Genomic DNA, 18,458 nt, shown 5'->3' with positions numbered 1-18,458 from the left:
CCAAATTCAGTTTGTTGAACTTTTGAATGACAAGTGTTTCCTGAACTATCAAAAAGAATTCCCAAAGTTGAAACTGCTTCAGTTATTAGAACAGTACCCTTTTTTTCAAACAAGAACAACTTGAAAACGAACTGTGTAACATATACGCTGATGAGAAAAAACACTTATCTCCAAGAATCCTCTTAAAGTACATTGTCAACAATGATATACACTCTGTTTATGAAGAACCAACGAAGTTCCTGCGTTTGATTTTGATCCTACCTGCAACTACAGCTAATAGTGAACTAAACATGAGTACTCTTAAACAAGCGAAGAATTATTTAAGGAATTCAATGTCCAACACCCAGTTGTTGTGTTTGAGTACGTTAGCAATAGAAAAGACACTACTTGGAGAGCTATCCAGTGATCAGATCTTTGTACACCGAGTTACAAACTTATTCGCGGAAAGAAGAGACAGGCGCATTGCACTTGTGTACAAGAAAATATAAGTGCTTCTTCTCTGCCTGCGGGAGTTCTACAAATTTGTCATCGTTTCTTGAACAAGTTAGTTATTATTATTATTATTAGTGGCGGTAGTGGTAGTAGTAGTAGTAGTTGTTGTTGTTTTATTTGATGCGTTTTGTTTCATTTGTTTAAATTATTGTTTATTGTACTATTTGTCTCCCTATAATAACTGTAGAGTCTCCCCAACCTTTACAACATCGCTTCGCCCCTGGTATAACCCACCACAATGCTTGTGTGCACTGATGGCACAACACATCTCTCTCAATTTCAAAGGAGTGCCACGGAATGTGTTCTAAAACGCAACAGCCGGGCGCGGTGGTCTCGCGGTTCTAGGCGCGCAGTCCGGAAACGTGCGACTGCTACGGTCGCAGGTTCAAATCCTGCCTCGGGCATGGATGTGTGTGATGTCCTTAGGTTAGTTAGGTTTAAGTAGTTCTAAGTTCTAGGGGACTAATGACCACAGCAGTTGAGTCCCATAGTGCTCAGAGCCATTTGAACCATTTTTTTAAACGCGAAAACTGCTATAAAATATCTCCTGGGCTGAAGAAATGGTTAAACTGCGATCACACACACAGCAAGTAATATACATCAAATTGAGACACTTGTCAGCGTATTTACTGTGGAGGTGTTTAAATATACGCCATTCGTTACTCATTTAATATGCTTATTTACATGTCATAAATCACCTGGCTTATTTATATGCCATATGTCATTCTTTTGCATATTTACACGTGTCATACACCATCTTACACATCATCTTGGCGTATTTGCAAAATAATAATAAATTGCTCATCTAGCACTGTAGGGCATCACCTTAATAGCTCGATAATACTGTCATTTTTTTTAAAATTCAGAGCAAAAAATGCCTGTAGTTTTCTCATGGCACAGAGTACAGATCTTGAATGGTCCCTGCAGGAAGAGAGCGAAACAGGGGGTGGAAGAGAGCTTGGTTTCCATTGGCTGAGCCATGCAGAGCATGCCAGTGCCCTACACTCGCTTCAGCTGGACAGGAAGCAGCTGTGACACCAGCAACCCAACAACAATATAAGGCAACTGCATCTTGTAACCTCCCCCTTTCTAATCGGCCTACTGTATTGCAATGTAACTGACCATGATCGCATATGCCTAATGAAATTTTACAGTGGGTAAGGCTATCGTTACCAAAGGAAAAGAACACCGATCAGTTGGAGGAAAGTGTACAAAAGCTCCTTCTGCAGGAAGTATATATTGTAAACCTAATCTAAATACTGATAGTAATTTTGAAATGGGTGGAATATAGTGCAATCGCTAACTAACCACATGGGTGGAAAAGGGTACCACGTAATATTTACTACAAAAGTTACTGATAATACAAAGAAAACACTGATTAGCTAAAAAGGGGATATTAAACTATGGCCAGCCCATTAGGGCAATGAATCTCAAAATCTTAAGAAACGTAATGGCAAAGAAATTTCAGCAAATAATCATTGGAGTGGCAACAGAAGGTTGCCATGCTTTTCCACAGCCCAACAGTTCATGAGAAAATAAATGAATCAGAAAGCACTCAGTTTGTAGTTACTTAATCTGAAACACTAAATTATGAAAATAAAGTTAAATGGAGCAACTGGTTAAATAAATGTAACTAAAACTTTGTTATGTAAAAAAATTACTTTCAGTAACAGCTGTGTAATATAATGCAAAATTTAGAAAATCTGTGTAATGTGTTATTAAAGTTAGAAAAGGGTAAGAAATTTACTTTTGATTATTGAAAAGTTGAACTGAATTCCCTTTAAGCAAACGAGCACCTCATCTTACTTTAAGTATAACAACAATAAAACACATACCAACCAGGAGAATCACACACTAAGCTAAATACAGAATAAATGAAACTGTGCACTCTTAATTTGTGCTGTACATTTAGTTATTGGTTTTGCCAGTGAAATTTGAGATTAATTTAAGTGAATGAAGTTAATCTCAAAATTGCAAATTAGTTAAGCCTCTGTTATGCAATACAAGAAATAACAGTAACTGAAGCAGGTAATTAGCAAACAAGCAAAACTGTCAATAAATAGTTAACCAGTTTTCATAATTTTATGATTGGTGATTGTCTGGAAGGTAAAGGGACCCTGCTTGGTAATAATGTCTCAGGACAATGACAACACAGGTGCCCTACAAGTTTCAACTATTGTGGGTTATTATTCAAAATAGCCATATGTTGTGAAAGAAATACATCTGGGTAGTGCCTATATAGGTTTATAATTTTTCACTTAACACTCTTAGGATGTTGTAGCTGTGAGGATAACAAACAATGTAGCTGCCAACAATGCTGAGCTGTCGCTATTGCTGCTAGTTGAGAATCCCAAACCATCTCCAGAGCAACAGATAATTATGGGGCAGTCATCAGTTATAACTGCACCTTCCTCCACCCCTCAACTCCTACCATGCTCTCAGTACTCGCAGGTTAATGACTTTGGTGCACATAACTGGTGCAATCATAGCTGCACACTGCATCTGCGGTAGAGCCCAACAAACATTTCCATACTCTTTGATGAGTCAAGCTGCTCTGTTTCCTCTCTGCTTGCAATGCGACAGAGACTCTCCGTTCGCAAAGATAAAAATGGCACAGCTCTACCATTTCACAGTTGCTATCCATACATTTAAATAAAGTTCCCTTGGCTATTACCCAACAATTTACAGCATTTTCATTGCAATTAATACACTATTACATCGATTACATATTTCATATAGTTTCTGTAATAAAGCCTACAGATTTAGAATCAGAAGTGCAGATACAAGTTATCAACAGATATTAAACAGTGAAAAATTTTCGAAAGTGCAGAGGGTATTTTATGTGCATTTTCGTTGTTACAACCTGACACAGCACTATTTAGGCATGGTGACCATACAAGGCCTAAGCAATATGGAAGCAGCAGCTACTGCAGTCATCTGACACCACTTCTCGCCATCGAGGGCCTTGAGATCGACACCTCAGTGTGCCCATGGGATCTGGATGCTGTGGGATGAGTCTGGGCTGCACTGCTAGATGAGAGTGCGCACCTGTAAGTGCTAGAGCTTGCTGAAGTAATGAAGTGTTTACATGCACCCATATGTGTTGCTGTAGCCGCCTTCACCTCCGCTGGACTCCTATAGCCCCTGCCAGTCCATCAAACTTGCAATGCCCAGGTGGGAGATCCATCACCATCCTGACTAATAGAAGAATGACCCCTCACCTGCTACAGTACTTATCAACAAGTTATGCCTCATTTAGGCCAATAGTATTAAGAAACCTTGATTTTCATAAATAATGCTCCCACCATATGGATATTCTAGCACAATAGCTCATTGCCCTATAATATGTGAGAACTGTTTTAACCCGCTTTTATTTAACAAAATGTAAGTAGGAGGTCTATCATTGTCAGCACAGTTTTCATCTTCCTTGTACTGGTAAAAATTATCAGATTGAGAGTCTGGTGGAAAAAATAGTACTAGAACTAGCAGATAGCCGGTCATACCCAAAACTATGCTTATGGTGCACCAGGCTTAGTCCAACACATTTATTTATTTATTTATTTGTTTATTGTTGGTGCAAGTTTTGAAGTTGTGGGTGAATAGTATATGTATGGGGTTCCAGAACCAAAGAGAACATTTTTAAAAAAATTTCTCGATATGAAGCCAAGACTTTATATTGTCATTTCCCCCATTTAAAAACTTATCTATATCCATAAACCGAGATTTTCATTTATTTAAAAAAGTACAAAAAATCTAAAATTTACTCAAACTGAATAACATGAACTGATTTATCTTTATTTTTTAAATCTCAATAGATAAAATGAAATCTAATAATTTTGTGTAATTTATCATCATCTCCTGAAAATATTGAGTATAACTAATTGGAAGAGTAATTTTATATTTATCATTTAAGAGTAAGAAAACTTTTTCTCCATGTATAGTAATTACGATTTCGGCTCTTGAAGTATTGTAAGATTTATTTTTTTCCAGCTCTGATAATTTAGTGAACACTTCTGCACACTTATTATCACAACTGTTAAGTTCGCTTAAAACATTTACCACATCTAAATCAAAATTTTTTCAGTATTTATCTTCTCTATATTTCCGAAAATTATTCAAAAGCAAATATAAAAATAAAGATAACACTACTATAACTTTTAAATTTTTTATTCATTTATGTAATTAAAAATTTTTTGGTAAATTCTATGTAGAAAATCATAAGTTAAATACATTTAACCATACATTATTCTATGTGCAATTATATCATTAGCTATATTTTCATTAAAATTCACATACTTTTTATTGTTGTTTTTTGAGTAGTTAAAACAGTCATTTTTCTAGTCATATCTATGACACAGATAGGACAATTTTGAATAAAATTGAATGGATTTACATTTACAACCCTATTTTAGTGTGTTAGTCTCTTACAACCTCTAAAAGCATTGTAAGCTTTTAAAAACTTATTCAGGGATCAAGATTCCATAATTCTTTACGAAAAACCTCATGTCTCCATTTTTTACATAAATATTTTGTAATTTAAGATGACTCAATAAAGATGAATTTTTCGATTAGTTTGCAAAACAGCGAAAATAAAGTAAGGTAATTCAGCAGAATTATAATAATTAGTAATATGAAACTTCCTGGGAGATTAAAACTTTGTGCCAGGCCAAGAATCAAATTTTGGACCTTTACCTTTCATGTGCAAGTGCTCTATCGACTGAGTTACCCAAGCACAACTTCCAGCCCATCATCACAGCTTTAATTCTACCAATACTTCGTCTCCTATCTTCCAAGCTTCACAGAAGCCCTGGTTCGCCAAATAGCTTCTGTGAAGTTTGAAAGGTTGGAGACGATTTACTGGCAGAATTTAAGCTTTCTTTTATTAGAACAGTTAATCTCTTCAGAATAGATGAATTATCACTCAATTCAAAAAATTTACTCATTTATATTAATAAAAATTATATAAATAAACGACAAATTGGGAACCAAAAATAAGAATTCCTGAAAAAGAAATTAAAAAATAATCATGGTAAACGTTTACCAAATTCTATTTGATGTTCAGTAATAGTGCCAGGTGTTGTGGAAAAACAAAGTTAATGATTCAGGTTACCTTGCATTAGGAAAGTGTGTGCACTCAGCGACTGTTAAATAATTTATAACTAATAGAGCGCAGCCATCAGTTGTCCTTTTTATGAAAGGTTTTATTAGGAAATTCCAGATTTTGGCTAGTACTTAGCCATTATGAATGCACTATTTTTTAATCTCGAAGTGTGTTAGTTCCCGGTTGTTTAGGTGTCAGTCACAGTTCTTTGGATACAACACAGTTCTTTGAATACTACTACAGTAGTATTGAAAGAACTATGACTGACACCTGAACAACAGGGTGCTAACATGCATTGAGAGTAAGAGATACTGTATTGATAATGGCTAGGCATTAGCCGAAATCTGCATTTGCGTAATAAAACCAGCAAAAAAAGGATGACTGAATGCTGTGCTCTATCATTTACAAAATATTAATGACTGATGATAATATTCTAGCTCCAGGATGGTGAAATTTGAAAAAAGTAATCATGTGTATGTTTATTCTAAAAGTTTACATCAGCCAAAATGTAAAGAATTTACAAAAAGATGTGAAAGAATTGAGGACAAAATTAATGAAACGTTGCTACTCTTATTGAAAATAATAAAGAAATCATTCCATTAGATGAATGTGAAAGTAATTCAGTTGTAGTCTTTGATCATTTCATTCTTGAAAATCAAGTTATAGTTAGAGAATATTTTACTAAAGGGAGACATAAAGGAACAGATCATTTCTATTTAGCTCAAACTTACTCAAAAATACCAAAACAATAACTTAGAGATAACCTAAATTTTCAAAATATTTTCGGACTAGATGACACAAATCTAATTCATATTTATCAGGAATTTGTTGGTGCTGATTTAAAATATGACAATTTTATAGATATGTGTAATAAATGTTGGAATAAAGTTGAATTTGGTTTTGTAACAATAGATAAGACAAGAAAATTAATAATAGTAAATGCGGAGAAAAGATTAACATACATGTGTTAAAAATGAAAGTGATGAATGTAAACGTTGACTATAAAAACGTTGAAGTGAATCATAAAATGTTAAATGTAAACATGTTGAACAGGATAACATTGAACACAAATTGAGGAATCTGAAATAAAAAATTATTGTATTTTTATACTTAATAAATGTTTTTGGAACATGACCCAGAAATTACTGAAAACGCTATACGAAAAAGAAAAGTAAGAGAACAGTTAAAAGAAGAGTTTAAAAATGGAAAAAATAACCAACAACAGATTATGAAAAATTTAAAAAAGATCAGCCAGTTATTGATGCAGTTGAACATGTTATACAAGGACTTGAACGATGAGGGGATGATATGCAACAAGTAATTTAAGGAAACAGAGAAGATTAAAAACAAATGGTTCCTTATAATAAACATTATATAGAAGAATTTAACGATATTCCAACAACTGAACAATATGATAGTGATAAAAGAGATTATACATTAGGAAATCAGAAATACATGATTTGTTGAAGAAATGTGAAGAACACGTTAAAAACAAAAAGAATCAAAATACAAATGTGTTAAAAATGAACATAAGTGAAAGAATGTTAAAATATGGTAATGCTAGTGAAAACACTAACTTTGGATTAAGAGCTGTTGGTACCTTCTAATATACTGGTAATATTGAGTTGAATCCAATGATGGTAAATTAAATATTGGTTAAATGTAATAAGAAGGTACTGACAGATTAATGTATCTCTTAACTAGAACACAAATTATTTTGGATGATTTAAATAAAGAATTTGATTCCCTTGATCTACAGAATTATGGTAAATTTTTTCGACTAAAATGCAGTATATTCTGGTAATAATCCTAATAAAAATAAATCAAGTGAAGGAAATAAATACAATTATTGTTAAAAACAATTTCTGAAGACTATTTTTCTAGTTGTCCAGAAAGAAATCTTCATTTTGATTCATTTCAAAATGTTTTTAAAGGTTTATGGAAAAAATATTCATAAAAACCAGTTAAATATATTTGGATGAATGATGACTGTCAATAAATTCGTAGATTAACAGTAATCCATAGAAAAAGAATTAGATGGAAATAAACATTGTCATAAAGAAAGAGTTGAAATGGCAAAAATGTTTACTAATAAATTTAATGATTCTATAATTAACAATTCAAACCGAATTCTGTATTTTATTGTAATTTTGAACAATTTACCACATACATTTTGTGAAAGTAAATATGGAAAACACTTAGTTAAAAATGAAATTAAAAATTTACTACTTGAAATGCAATTACCTGATTATAATTAGTGTGGCCCCCCCATGAAACATAGACCTTGCCGTTGGTGGGGAGGCTTGTGTGCCTCAACGATACAGATAGCCGTACCGTAGGTGCAACCACAACGGAGGGGTATCTGTTGAGAGGCCAAACAAACGTCTGCAGCAGCCGTTTCAGTAGTTGCAGGGGCAACAGTCTGAATGATCGACTGATCTGGCCCTGTAACACTAACCAAAACGGCCTTGCTGTTTTGGTACTGCGAACGGCTGAAAGCAAAGGGAAACTACAGCTGTAATTTTTCCCGACGGCATGCAGCTTTACTATATGATTAAATGGTGATGGCGTCCTCTTGGGTAAAATATTCCGGAGGTAAAATAGTCCCCTAATCGGATCTCTGGTCAGGGACTACTCAAGAGAACATCGTTATCAGGAGAAAGAAAACTGGCATTCTATGGATCGGAGCGTGGAATGTCAGATCCCTTAATCGGGCAGGTAGGTTAGAATATTTAAAAAGGGAAATGGATAGGTTAAAGTTAGATATAGTGGGAATTAGTGAAGTTAGGTTGCAGGAGGAACAAGACTTTTGGTCAGGTGAATACAGGGTTATAAATACAAAATCAAATAGGGGTAATGCAGGAGTAGGTTTAATAATGAATAAAAAAATAGGAGTGCAGGTAAGCTACTACAAACAGCATAGTGAATGCATCATTGTGGCCAAGACAGACACGAGGCCCACGCCTACTACAGCAGTACAAGTTTATATGCCAAATAGCTCTGCAGATGATGAAGTTGATGAAATGTATGATGAGATAAAAGAAATTATTCAGGTAGTGAAGGGAGATCAAAATTTAATAGTCATGGGTGACTGGAATTCGACAGTAGGAAAAGGAAGAGAAGCAAACGTAGTAGGTGAATATGGATTGGGGCTAAGAAATGAAAGAGGAAACCGCCTGGTAGAATTTTGCACAGAGCATAACTTAATCATAGCTAACACTTGGTTCAAGAATCGTGAAAGAAGGTTGTATACATGGAAGTACCCTGGAGATACTAAAAGGTTTCAGATAGATTATATAATGGTAAGACAGAGATTTAGGAACCAGATTTTAAATTGTAAGACATTTCCAGGGGCAGATGTGGACTCTGACCACAATCTATTGGTTATGAACTGTAAATTAAAACTGAAGAAACTGCAAAAATGTGGTAATTTAAGGAGATGGGACCTGGATAAACTGAAAGAACCAGAGGTTGTACAGAGTTTCAGGGAGAGCATAAGTGAACAATTGACAGGAATAGGGGGAAAGAAATACAGTAGAAGAAGAATGGGTAGCTTTTAGGAATGAAATAGTGAAGGCAGCAGAGGACCAAGTAGGTAAAAAGATGAGGGCTAGTAGAAATCTTTGGGTAACAGTAGAGGTTTTGAATTTAATTGATGAAAGGAGAAAATACAAAAATGCAGCAAGGTGAAGCAGGCGAAAAGGAATACAAACGTCTCAAAAATGAGATCGACAGGAAGTACAAAATGGCTAAGCAGGGATGCCTAGAGGACAAATGTAAGGATGTAGAGGCTTATCTTATGAGGGGTAAGATAGATACTGCCTACAGAAAAATTAAAGAGACCTTTGGAGAAAAGAGAACCACTTGGATGAATATCGAGAGCTCAGATGGAAACCCAGTTCTAAGCAAAGAAGGGAAAGCAGAAAGGTGGAAGGAGAATATAGAGGGTTTATACTGGGGCGATATTCTTGAGAACAATATTATGAAAACGGAAGAGGATGTAGATGAAGATGAAGTGGGAGATATGATACTGCGTGAAGAGTTTGACAGAGCACTGAAAGACTTAAGTCGAAACAAGGTCCCGGGGGTAGACAACATTCCATTAGAACTACTGGCAGCCTTAGGAGAGCCAGTCCTGACAAAACTCTACCATCTGGTGAGCAAGTCAATCGCAATACCCTCAGACTTAAGGAATAATATAATAATTCCAATCCCAAAGAAAGCAGGTGTTGACAGATGTGAAAATTACCGAGCTATCAGTTTAATAAGTCACAGCTGCAAAATACTAAAACGAATTCATTACAGACGAATGGAAAAACTGGTAGAAGATCAGTTTGGATTCCATAGAAATGTAGGAACACGCGAGGCATTACTGACCCTACGACTTATCTTAGAAGAAAAATTAAGAAAAGGGAAACCTACATTACTAGCATTTGTAGACTTAGAGAAAGCTTTTGACAATGTTGACTGGAATACTCTCTTTCAAATGCTGAAGGTGGCAGGGGTAAAATACAGGGAGCGAAAGGCTATTTACAATTTGTACAGAAACCAGATGGCAGTTACAACAGTCGAGGGACATGAAAGGGAAGCAGTGGTTGGGAAGGGAGTGAGACAGGGTTGTAGCCTCTCCCTGATGCTATTCAGTCTGTATATTGAGCAATCAGTAAAGGAAACAAAGGAAAAGTTCAGAGTAGGCATTAAAATCCATGGAGAAGAAATAAAAAGTTTGAGGTTCGCCGATGATATTTTAATTTTGTCAGAGACAGCAAAGGTCTTGGAAGAGCAGTTGAACGGAATGGACAGTGTCTTGAAAGGATATTTAAGATGAACATCAACAAAAGCAAAACGAGGATAATGGAATGTAGTCGAATTAAGTCGAGTGAAGCTGAGGGAAATAGATTAGGAAATGAGACACTTAAAGTAGTAAAGGAGTTTTGCTATTTGGGCAGTAAAATAACTGATGATGGTCGAAGTAGAGAGGATATAAAATATAGACTGGCAATGGCAAGGAAAGCGTTTCTGAAGAAGACAAATTTGATAACATCGAGTATAGATTTAAGTGTCAGGAAGTCGTTTCTGAAAGTATTTGTACAGAGTGTAGCCATGTATGGCAATGAAACATGGATGATAAATAGTTTGGACAAGAAGAGAATAGAAGCTTTCGAAATGTGGTACTGCAGAAGAATGATGAAGATTAGATGGGTAGATCACATAACTAATGAGGAGGTATTGAATAAAATTGGGGAGAAGAGGAGTTTGTGGCACAACTTGACAAGAAGGAGGGACCGGTTGGTAGGACATGTTCTGAGGCATCAAGGGATCACAAATTTAGTGTGGAGGGTAAAAATCGTAGAGGGAGACCAAGAGATGAATACACTAAGCAGATACAGAAGGATGTAGGTTGCAGTAGGTACTGGGAGATGAAGAGGCTTGCACAGGATAGAGTAGCATGGAGAGCTGCATCAAACCAGTCTCAAGACTGAAGACCACAACAACAACAACAATTAGTGTGGCTCTGAGACTCAAGTAATGAAAGATTTGCACGTGGAGATAAATGAATAAACCTGTTACATGAAGCACATAAAGAACATGATATTTTTGATAATTATAATACAGTATTATTTAAAATACATGAAGCTGATAAAAAACTTCATTAGCTGCAAACAAAAGAATGTATGCTCCAGATGCTTTGAATGGTGAAAAATTAGCTGTAACTGCAGTTAGAGGAATAATGTATGTAGAACGAAAATTAGGACTTGGATTAAATGTTGATGACAATGTTTAGGAACTACAAAATTTTTTTCATTTATGTTTAATGTAAATAAATTAATATCTTTAGTATTGATTATACTAAACTTAGAAACGGTGAAACAAAACCATAATCTATCAAAGTTAATTAAATAATGTACAATTAAATAGCATTAAAACATTTTTAATTCATACATTACAAAAACGAAAGAAACTGGAGAAAATTTGCATATTACAATTGGTATTCCTGTTGTGAAAAAATTATTGAATATTTAATGAACAAAAAGGAAACAAAACACAAAAGTGGATTTTGATCATAATTACTTTCAACTTTAGCCTTTTTATTTGTTGCTACTTCAGCATCTGCAGCTATGCCAAATGCAGCTATAAACAAGAAAAAAGCAGACAAAAAATTAGAAGAACAAAAAAGATATAATTTAGGAATGGAAAAGAAAGTAAGTGGGGTTAGAAAAAATTTCAAAGACACAATCAAAAACTTTAATAATCCTTTATCTATTTTTTACATAGAAGAATTAGTTAGGTAATTAAAAATTAAATATTTTAGCAGCGTTTTTATGGTTGATGACTAACTCGGTAAAACAAAAATATTTAGAATGTGGAACAGTAAATTTGGATACATCTGATCATGCTTATTCTCCAAGGATGTGTTATTATAAGAATAAAGATATAAAATTTGTTTTTGTGCTTTTTGCAGGAACTATACCAAAATAACTAGTAAACTATCTAGGAAAAATTATTTGTGTCATAACAACGAAAGGATACAAAATTTTAACCAATTTATTTGCAGTCATTTGTGTTTATTTGTTTAACAACTATTATGTATGAATTATAATTTTAATGATATTATTAGTTTAATAAATAGACATTTGTGAAAATGAGTTACATGTTAAACTCAATAAAGATTTTTAAAAAAATAAAAAGATTTTGAATCTTTAGAACCTAAAATAAAAGGAGAATTAATGTCAAAATTTGTAGATTTTCAATCGAACATTAAAGACCTCCAATCAAAATGAAAAATATTCTGTCAATAATACATCCAGGAATTCATGAAGAATTAGTGTGAGAATTAAAAAAATAAAACCATAATTACAGCTGGAAGATTTAAATTTAAATATATTCAATCATTGGTAGACTCAGAAATAGATAATGCATTTAAACAATTTCAGAAAGAAATATCGCCATTTTTACAATACCTAGATGTTATATTAGTATTAAAGGTAGGGGAATTCTATGTATTAATAATGCAGTTGATATAAAAGATGCAGTGAACAAACAATATTTAGTGTATGAATTGAATCTTCGTTACTAAAGCTGAAAATACAAGTATTTTAACAAAGATGAATAATTATTTCAGTAAAACAGATTTTGATTAGGTTAATAAAAATAATCTAATTAATTTACAAAAAAGAATATAGAAAAGCCTTTTTCAGTTTATTTCTCAAAAACAGAATTAACTTCACATTTAAATAACATAAGTAATCCAAAAAATAAAGTATACGATAAACAGATGATTGAATTTACTTTCATGACTGGAGATGAACAAAAATACACAGTTTCAATGAATATGATTGTACTCTTAAAATAGTCCCTGTTTTTGGTAAAAATGAGAACAGAGATTCAGTAATTAATATTTTGCATTTCCAATCAGTGTTCTGCACATGCTTTACAAAATATCTACTGATATCCAATCAATACAAATACTATACATATCAAATTTTCCAACTATTAAGTTAAAAGTTTGTGTTAAAAAGGTCAATTTGATGTAAAGTTAATTATAATTGGTGAAATAACTCAATTATTTTTACTGAATGTAAATGGAAATCAAATAGAAAACTTTTAAAATGTGATTAAGCTTTTACTTCAAAATTTGCTTTATTAATTTTGTATACAACTGTTTAATTCGCATAAGAAATCATCTATTAATTTATTTGAGTTTAATTTACACGAACCATGTGGTAATGTAATAATTCCATCATCACCAGAATTTGAAACATTGTCATTATATTCAACTGTATACAACTGATATTTAAATGATCTAACTAATTAATTTTTTAATATTATTTTATTACATACGAACTGCAGCTAGATTTTCTGAAAATGTTCACAACTTGCTTTTGAAATATATTTTTCTGGATCAGTTACTTTTTAAAATTTTTGTTATTTCTAATATTTTGCATCGTTTTCCCAAACACTAAGTTGTTCATTAACTTACAAAAATCTCTATCAAACTTATTATTGAATTTAGTTCTCATTTTTGTATTAAAATCAATGTATTTTTTCCAACCCACTGATTGTTTAAATGATAGGATTGCATGCATTTACGTTAATTTTAGAACAAGATTTAATCATTGTTCAAGAGTTCTACAATGTAAAACTTACTATTTTATTATTTAATGTATAATAATTATAATAAACATGTTAAGTATAAATATAATAAATATAAAATTAACAAAAATTTATTTTTTCCTCCTGGTGCTAATAGAAAATATTTGTGTAAATCATGTGTTTTTTTATTGATATTCCAAATCCACCTCTACAATAGAAACATATTTTTATTATCTGCTATTATAATTAGTTTTTTAATAATTAAAACATTTTGGGATCGACCGAAAGACACGAAAAATCACAGAACAGACACTTACAGGAACAACGGCCAAAGTGAAATTCATGGGCGAAGTATCAGAACCCTTCGAAATCAAATCTGGAGTCCGACAGGGGGACAGACTATCCCCAATCCTTTTCAATATTGTTCTAGAAAAGATAATCAGGGAATGGGAAACTCACGTAAAGGGTATCCAAATTGGTATCAAGAAAGAGAATCAAATTAAAGTCAAGTGCCTTGCTTTTGCTGACGATATTGCAATTATCACCAATAACAGTACAGAAGCGATTCACGCAGTGGAAAAACTACATGAAATTTCACAAAAAACGGACTACAGATATCTTATGAAAAAACCCAATATATGGAAAGGCAGCCAGAAAATATATCCCCTTTAATAACAAAATATGGTAAATTTGCACAAGTCTGCCATTTTAAATAGCTCAGTGGAACTATACAGTTCTCAGGATTAAACCGAATTGCCAATGAACAAAGAATCACCAAGCTCCAGAATGCCTACAAGGTAACATGGACGCATTACAACAAGAAGTGCATTTCGACAGACGCAAAATTAAGGCACTATACAACAGTGATTCTTCCAGAAGCAATCTATACAGCTGAAACAATGGTGATTGATGGTCATTCTAAAATTAAAGATATAGAAAAGCAGGAAAGAAAAATTCTCAGGAAGATTTACGGTCCAATCAACAAAAATGGCATTTGGATGAAGAGACCACAAAACGAGCTCTATAGAAAGATCAACATAGTAACAGATGATATCAGAAAGCGCCGAGCCAAATTTTATACACAGGAGGGAAGACTCCAGAACAGCAAAGAAATTATTTAATACTATAACAAGGAGTAAATGTGGTACGGAATGGCTGAAAGAAGTCCAGAGGGATTTACAGCAGATCAACATAAAAAATCTCGAAGATCGCACCGAGTGCCGGCATAAAATCACAAGTGTGAAGTTTGGGGAAACAACATCGTGTCAGCCTGGTAAAAAATGGACAGAGGAACGGAAGAAGGAGCATTCTGAGAGGATGAGTACGTTTTGGGAAGCAAAGAAGAAAAACATCCGAAGATGAAATTATGAATTCAAGTTCAATCGCTCTCCTAAAGGGGAACAATCGTTATAATAATAATAATAAAACATTTAGGATTGTCCAGCTGAACTTGATAAATGGTAAAAGTTGAGGTATTGCTCGACCGCATAAATTATTTGTGGGTAAACATGCAAAATAATTTGATTGTTTGTCAGGCTAATTTTTTTCAGATTTTTATTATTTGATTTAACATATCTTTTAATACTTTGAGGAGCTCCTCTTCGAATTCCTTTGTGAAGAAATAAAATGATATCATAATCGTATAATAAATCTTATCCAATTTTTTCGTTTCTCGCATGGTATGTCAAAATAAACCAGGAGCTGTAAAATACTAAGATGGATCGAGTTTATAAGATTTAAGACATCTATCTCTACAATTTCGAAAGTATGGGCTAAAATTAAAAGGTAAGGTTTATTATATTATCTTTTATATTCATCTAAATGGTTAATATCGATTTTGTTTCCAAACTGTTTTTCCATCTGTTTTTGCACGATTATAATCTTCATCAGAAATATTTTCTTTATTAAGTCAAAAATAAAACCATTCTTTTTAAGTAATTTTGTTTCTTGTAATTTTTCTTCAGAATTCATTTGTAAGGATATACTCCTTTTCTAACAATTAAATCTAATTGTTCACCTTGAAAATATATTGCTGTTTCTCTAGATTGTCAGTTTGTAACATCAGAAGATAATTTATCTATACTTCAAGCCATAAATTTAAATGTAACCACAAATTGTATTTTCAATCCATATTAAATATCTTTACTAAAAGAAATATATTTTCTTCATTATTTGGAATAGCACTAATTTGTTGTTCATTTATTGCTAATTATTTAATAAAGAAATGAACAGCATAATTCATTAAATTATGAATAAAAACTGGATTAAAGTATTTCTTTTCATAATTAATATTGCTATCTTCGTGTGCAGCTACTCGATATTTTCCTGTTAAATGACAAGTATCTCTTACTTTTTTTCTCATTTAGTAAATTTTTTACACAAATAAAAAAAATGTTAGGAAAAAATAAAATTTATTTTACCTTCATTTATAATTATCGTTTGAATATTTCGGTCATATATTTCAACAATTTCTCTAGAGCCATGTTTTACCATTTCAACGAATCTGATTTTTTGTGATCATCATTAGAATATTTAACATGATAACGAAATGAATTTGTTAAATGTTTTTGATATTTTTAATATAACTTTATTCAGGATTTTATCGATGTCTTTTAAAAGTCATTCGAAATCTGCATAAATTATAGAAGATACTCAGAATGAGATATAATAATTTTTAAATTATATTTTTCCACTTTCTATGGGTATATCAATTTTATTTCTTTATATTATTTACAATCACTTTTGTGATTTTGAGAATATAAATATTTTAAAGTACTATCACAAAGATAAATTTCTGATTTGCGCTTAGGTGTTTGTGATTTAAATAATCTAGATAAATCTTTTATCCAACAATAATCTGAATAATCTTATCTGGAATTAAAACAAGATTAATATGTTTTTCTTGTTTATTCTTTTATGGTAAAGAGGATATACATTAAATTTTTCATCATTAGCATATACATTATTTGAAATATTTGGCTTGTACCTAAATTTTGGAATACCTGTTAAATGAACAGGAAAATGAATTTCATGTTTTTTAAAAATTTCATCTAATTTCTATCCAAGTTTTTTATTATTTTGAAGTCTTTCAACATGATCATTTGATGGATATAAAGCTGATTTTTTGAATAAAGTATATATTTATGATCTCATTTTTTGTATCAATTACAGCATTATTATCTTTAGTTGTTTTGGTAAATCTATATAAGAAGAACCAAAGGACTGTATTATGACTATTAACAATTCATTCTAAATTATTTATGTAAAATAAAAACTCACCAGATTTTTACTTCACATTCATTCCATTTCAGTTAATAGTTGTTTGTAGATTTTTGTAATAACTTACTAAATTTCTTGTTCTTAATAGAACTATATTACTTGTTTTAAATTTAAGTTTTTGTATATTGTCTTTATTTTTAAAATTATAATAAAACTTCATATTAACTTTATCAGCTTTCTTTGTATTAAAATATTTTTAAATTTAGTGATTACTTCTTCTGAAATTTGATCAAAAATTTCTTGTAGTTCAAAAATTTTATCGGCATTAGCGATTTTTACGTTATTATTCTAGAGTTAATGGCAAAAGCTTCATCATCTATGGAAAGTAGGCAAATTTTTCTGATAATGTTTTATTTAATTTCTTGATATTTATGTAGCAGAAGTTTTTGAAAATAATTCTCGTTATTGATATTATAAAAGTTACCCTCAGATCTTTTGAAATGATCGATTAATTGTTGTTTATTAAGTTTAGAATAATTTTTAATTAAACTTTTTACAGATTTTATGTTAATTATTTAAAAAATTTTCGTTTAATTCGTTATCATTATTATTGATACTGTCTTCAGATTTTTTGATGACAGCGATTAATTGTTGTTTATTAAGTTTGGAATATCTTTTCAAATTTTTTTTAGAGGTTCTGTCAGGTCTTAAGTTTTTTTTATTGAATTTGCTATCATTATTATTAATATTGTCAACAGGATTTACAATAAGAGAAATTAATTTTACTTTATTAAGTTTAGAGTAACTTTTTAATTTTATTATTTTACAAATTGCCCATATTTTTTTACATTTTTTTATGTTAGCCCTTTCTTCTTCATTTGTATCATATTAAAATAATCAATAAATTCTTGAAGACCTTGTTTAGTTATATCTGAATAACCTATTTGCTTACAATAATTTTCTAGATGAGCATTAGTTAATCCATCTGTTTCCTTACAACAATTTTCTAAGTTCTGAAATAGCACAGCTTTTGGAGTATATTTTTTGCATTTATTTATATAGATCAATTAAACTTTTTAAACTAATTAAAACGTTTACAGTTGAAATGTACATTTAATTACAATTTCAAGCAATGATATAGGTTTATGTGGTTTGACAGAGCTTATTCACAAAGAGAAAAATTTACTAGAATTTAATTTTTTAAATAAATATAAACTTGGTCTGTGCATGTAGAGAAACTTGATCTGGGAGCGCTTGTTTATAAAGAAAAAAATTTTTTAGATTTTTATTCTTTAAATAATTGAAAATTTCGTTTACAGATTTAGATAAATACAATTTCAGAAAATCTATTTATAAAGAAAAAAATTTCTTAGATTTTAATTTTTAAATAAATGAAAATTTGGTGTGCAAATATAATTAAATTTTTGAATGGGGCAAATGACAAAAACAAAATCTTGCTTTCATGTCGAGAAATTTTAAAAAAATGTTCTCTTTGGTCCATAAATCCAATACATATACTACCTGTGTGTTAACCACAAGCTGATATGTTGAA

This window comes from Schistocerca nitens, chromosome 3 (genome assembly GCF_023898315.1).
Source record: "Schistocerca nitens isolate TAMUIC-IGC-003100 chromosome 3, iqSchNite1.1, whole genome shotgun sequence".
Lineage (NCBI taxonomy): Eukaryota > Metazoa > Arthropoda > Insecta > Orthoptera > Acrididae > Schistocerca > Schistocerca nitens.
Note: the sequence above shows the minus strand (reverse complement) of the source record.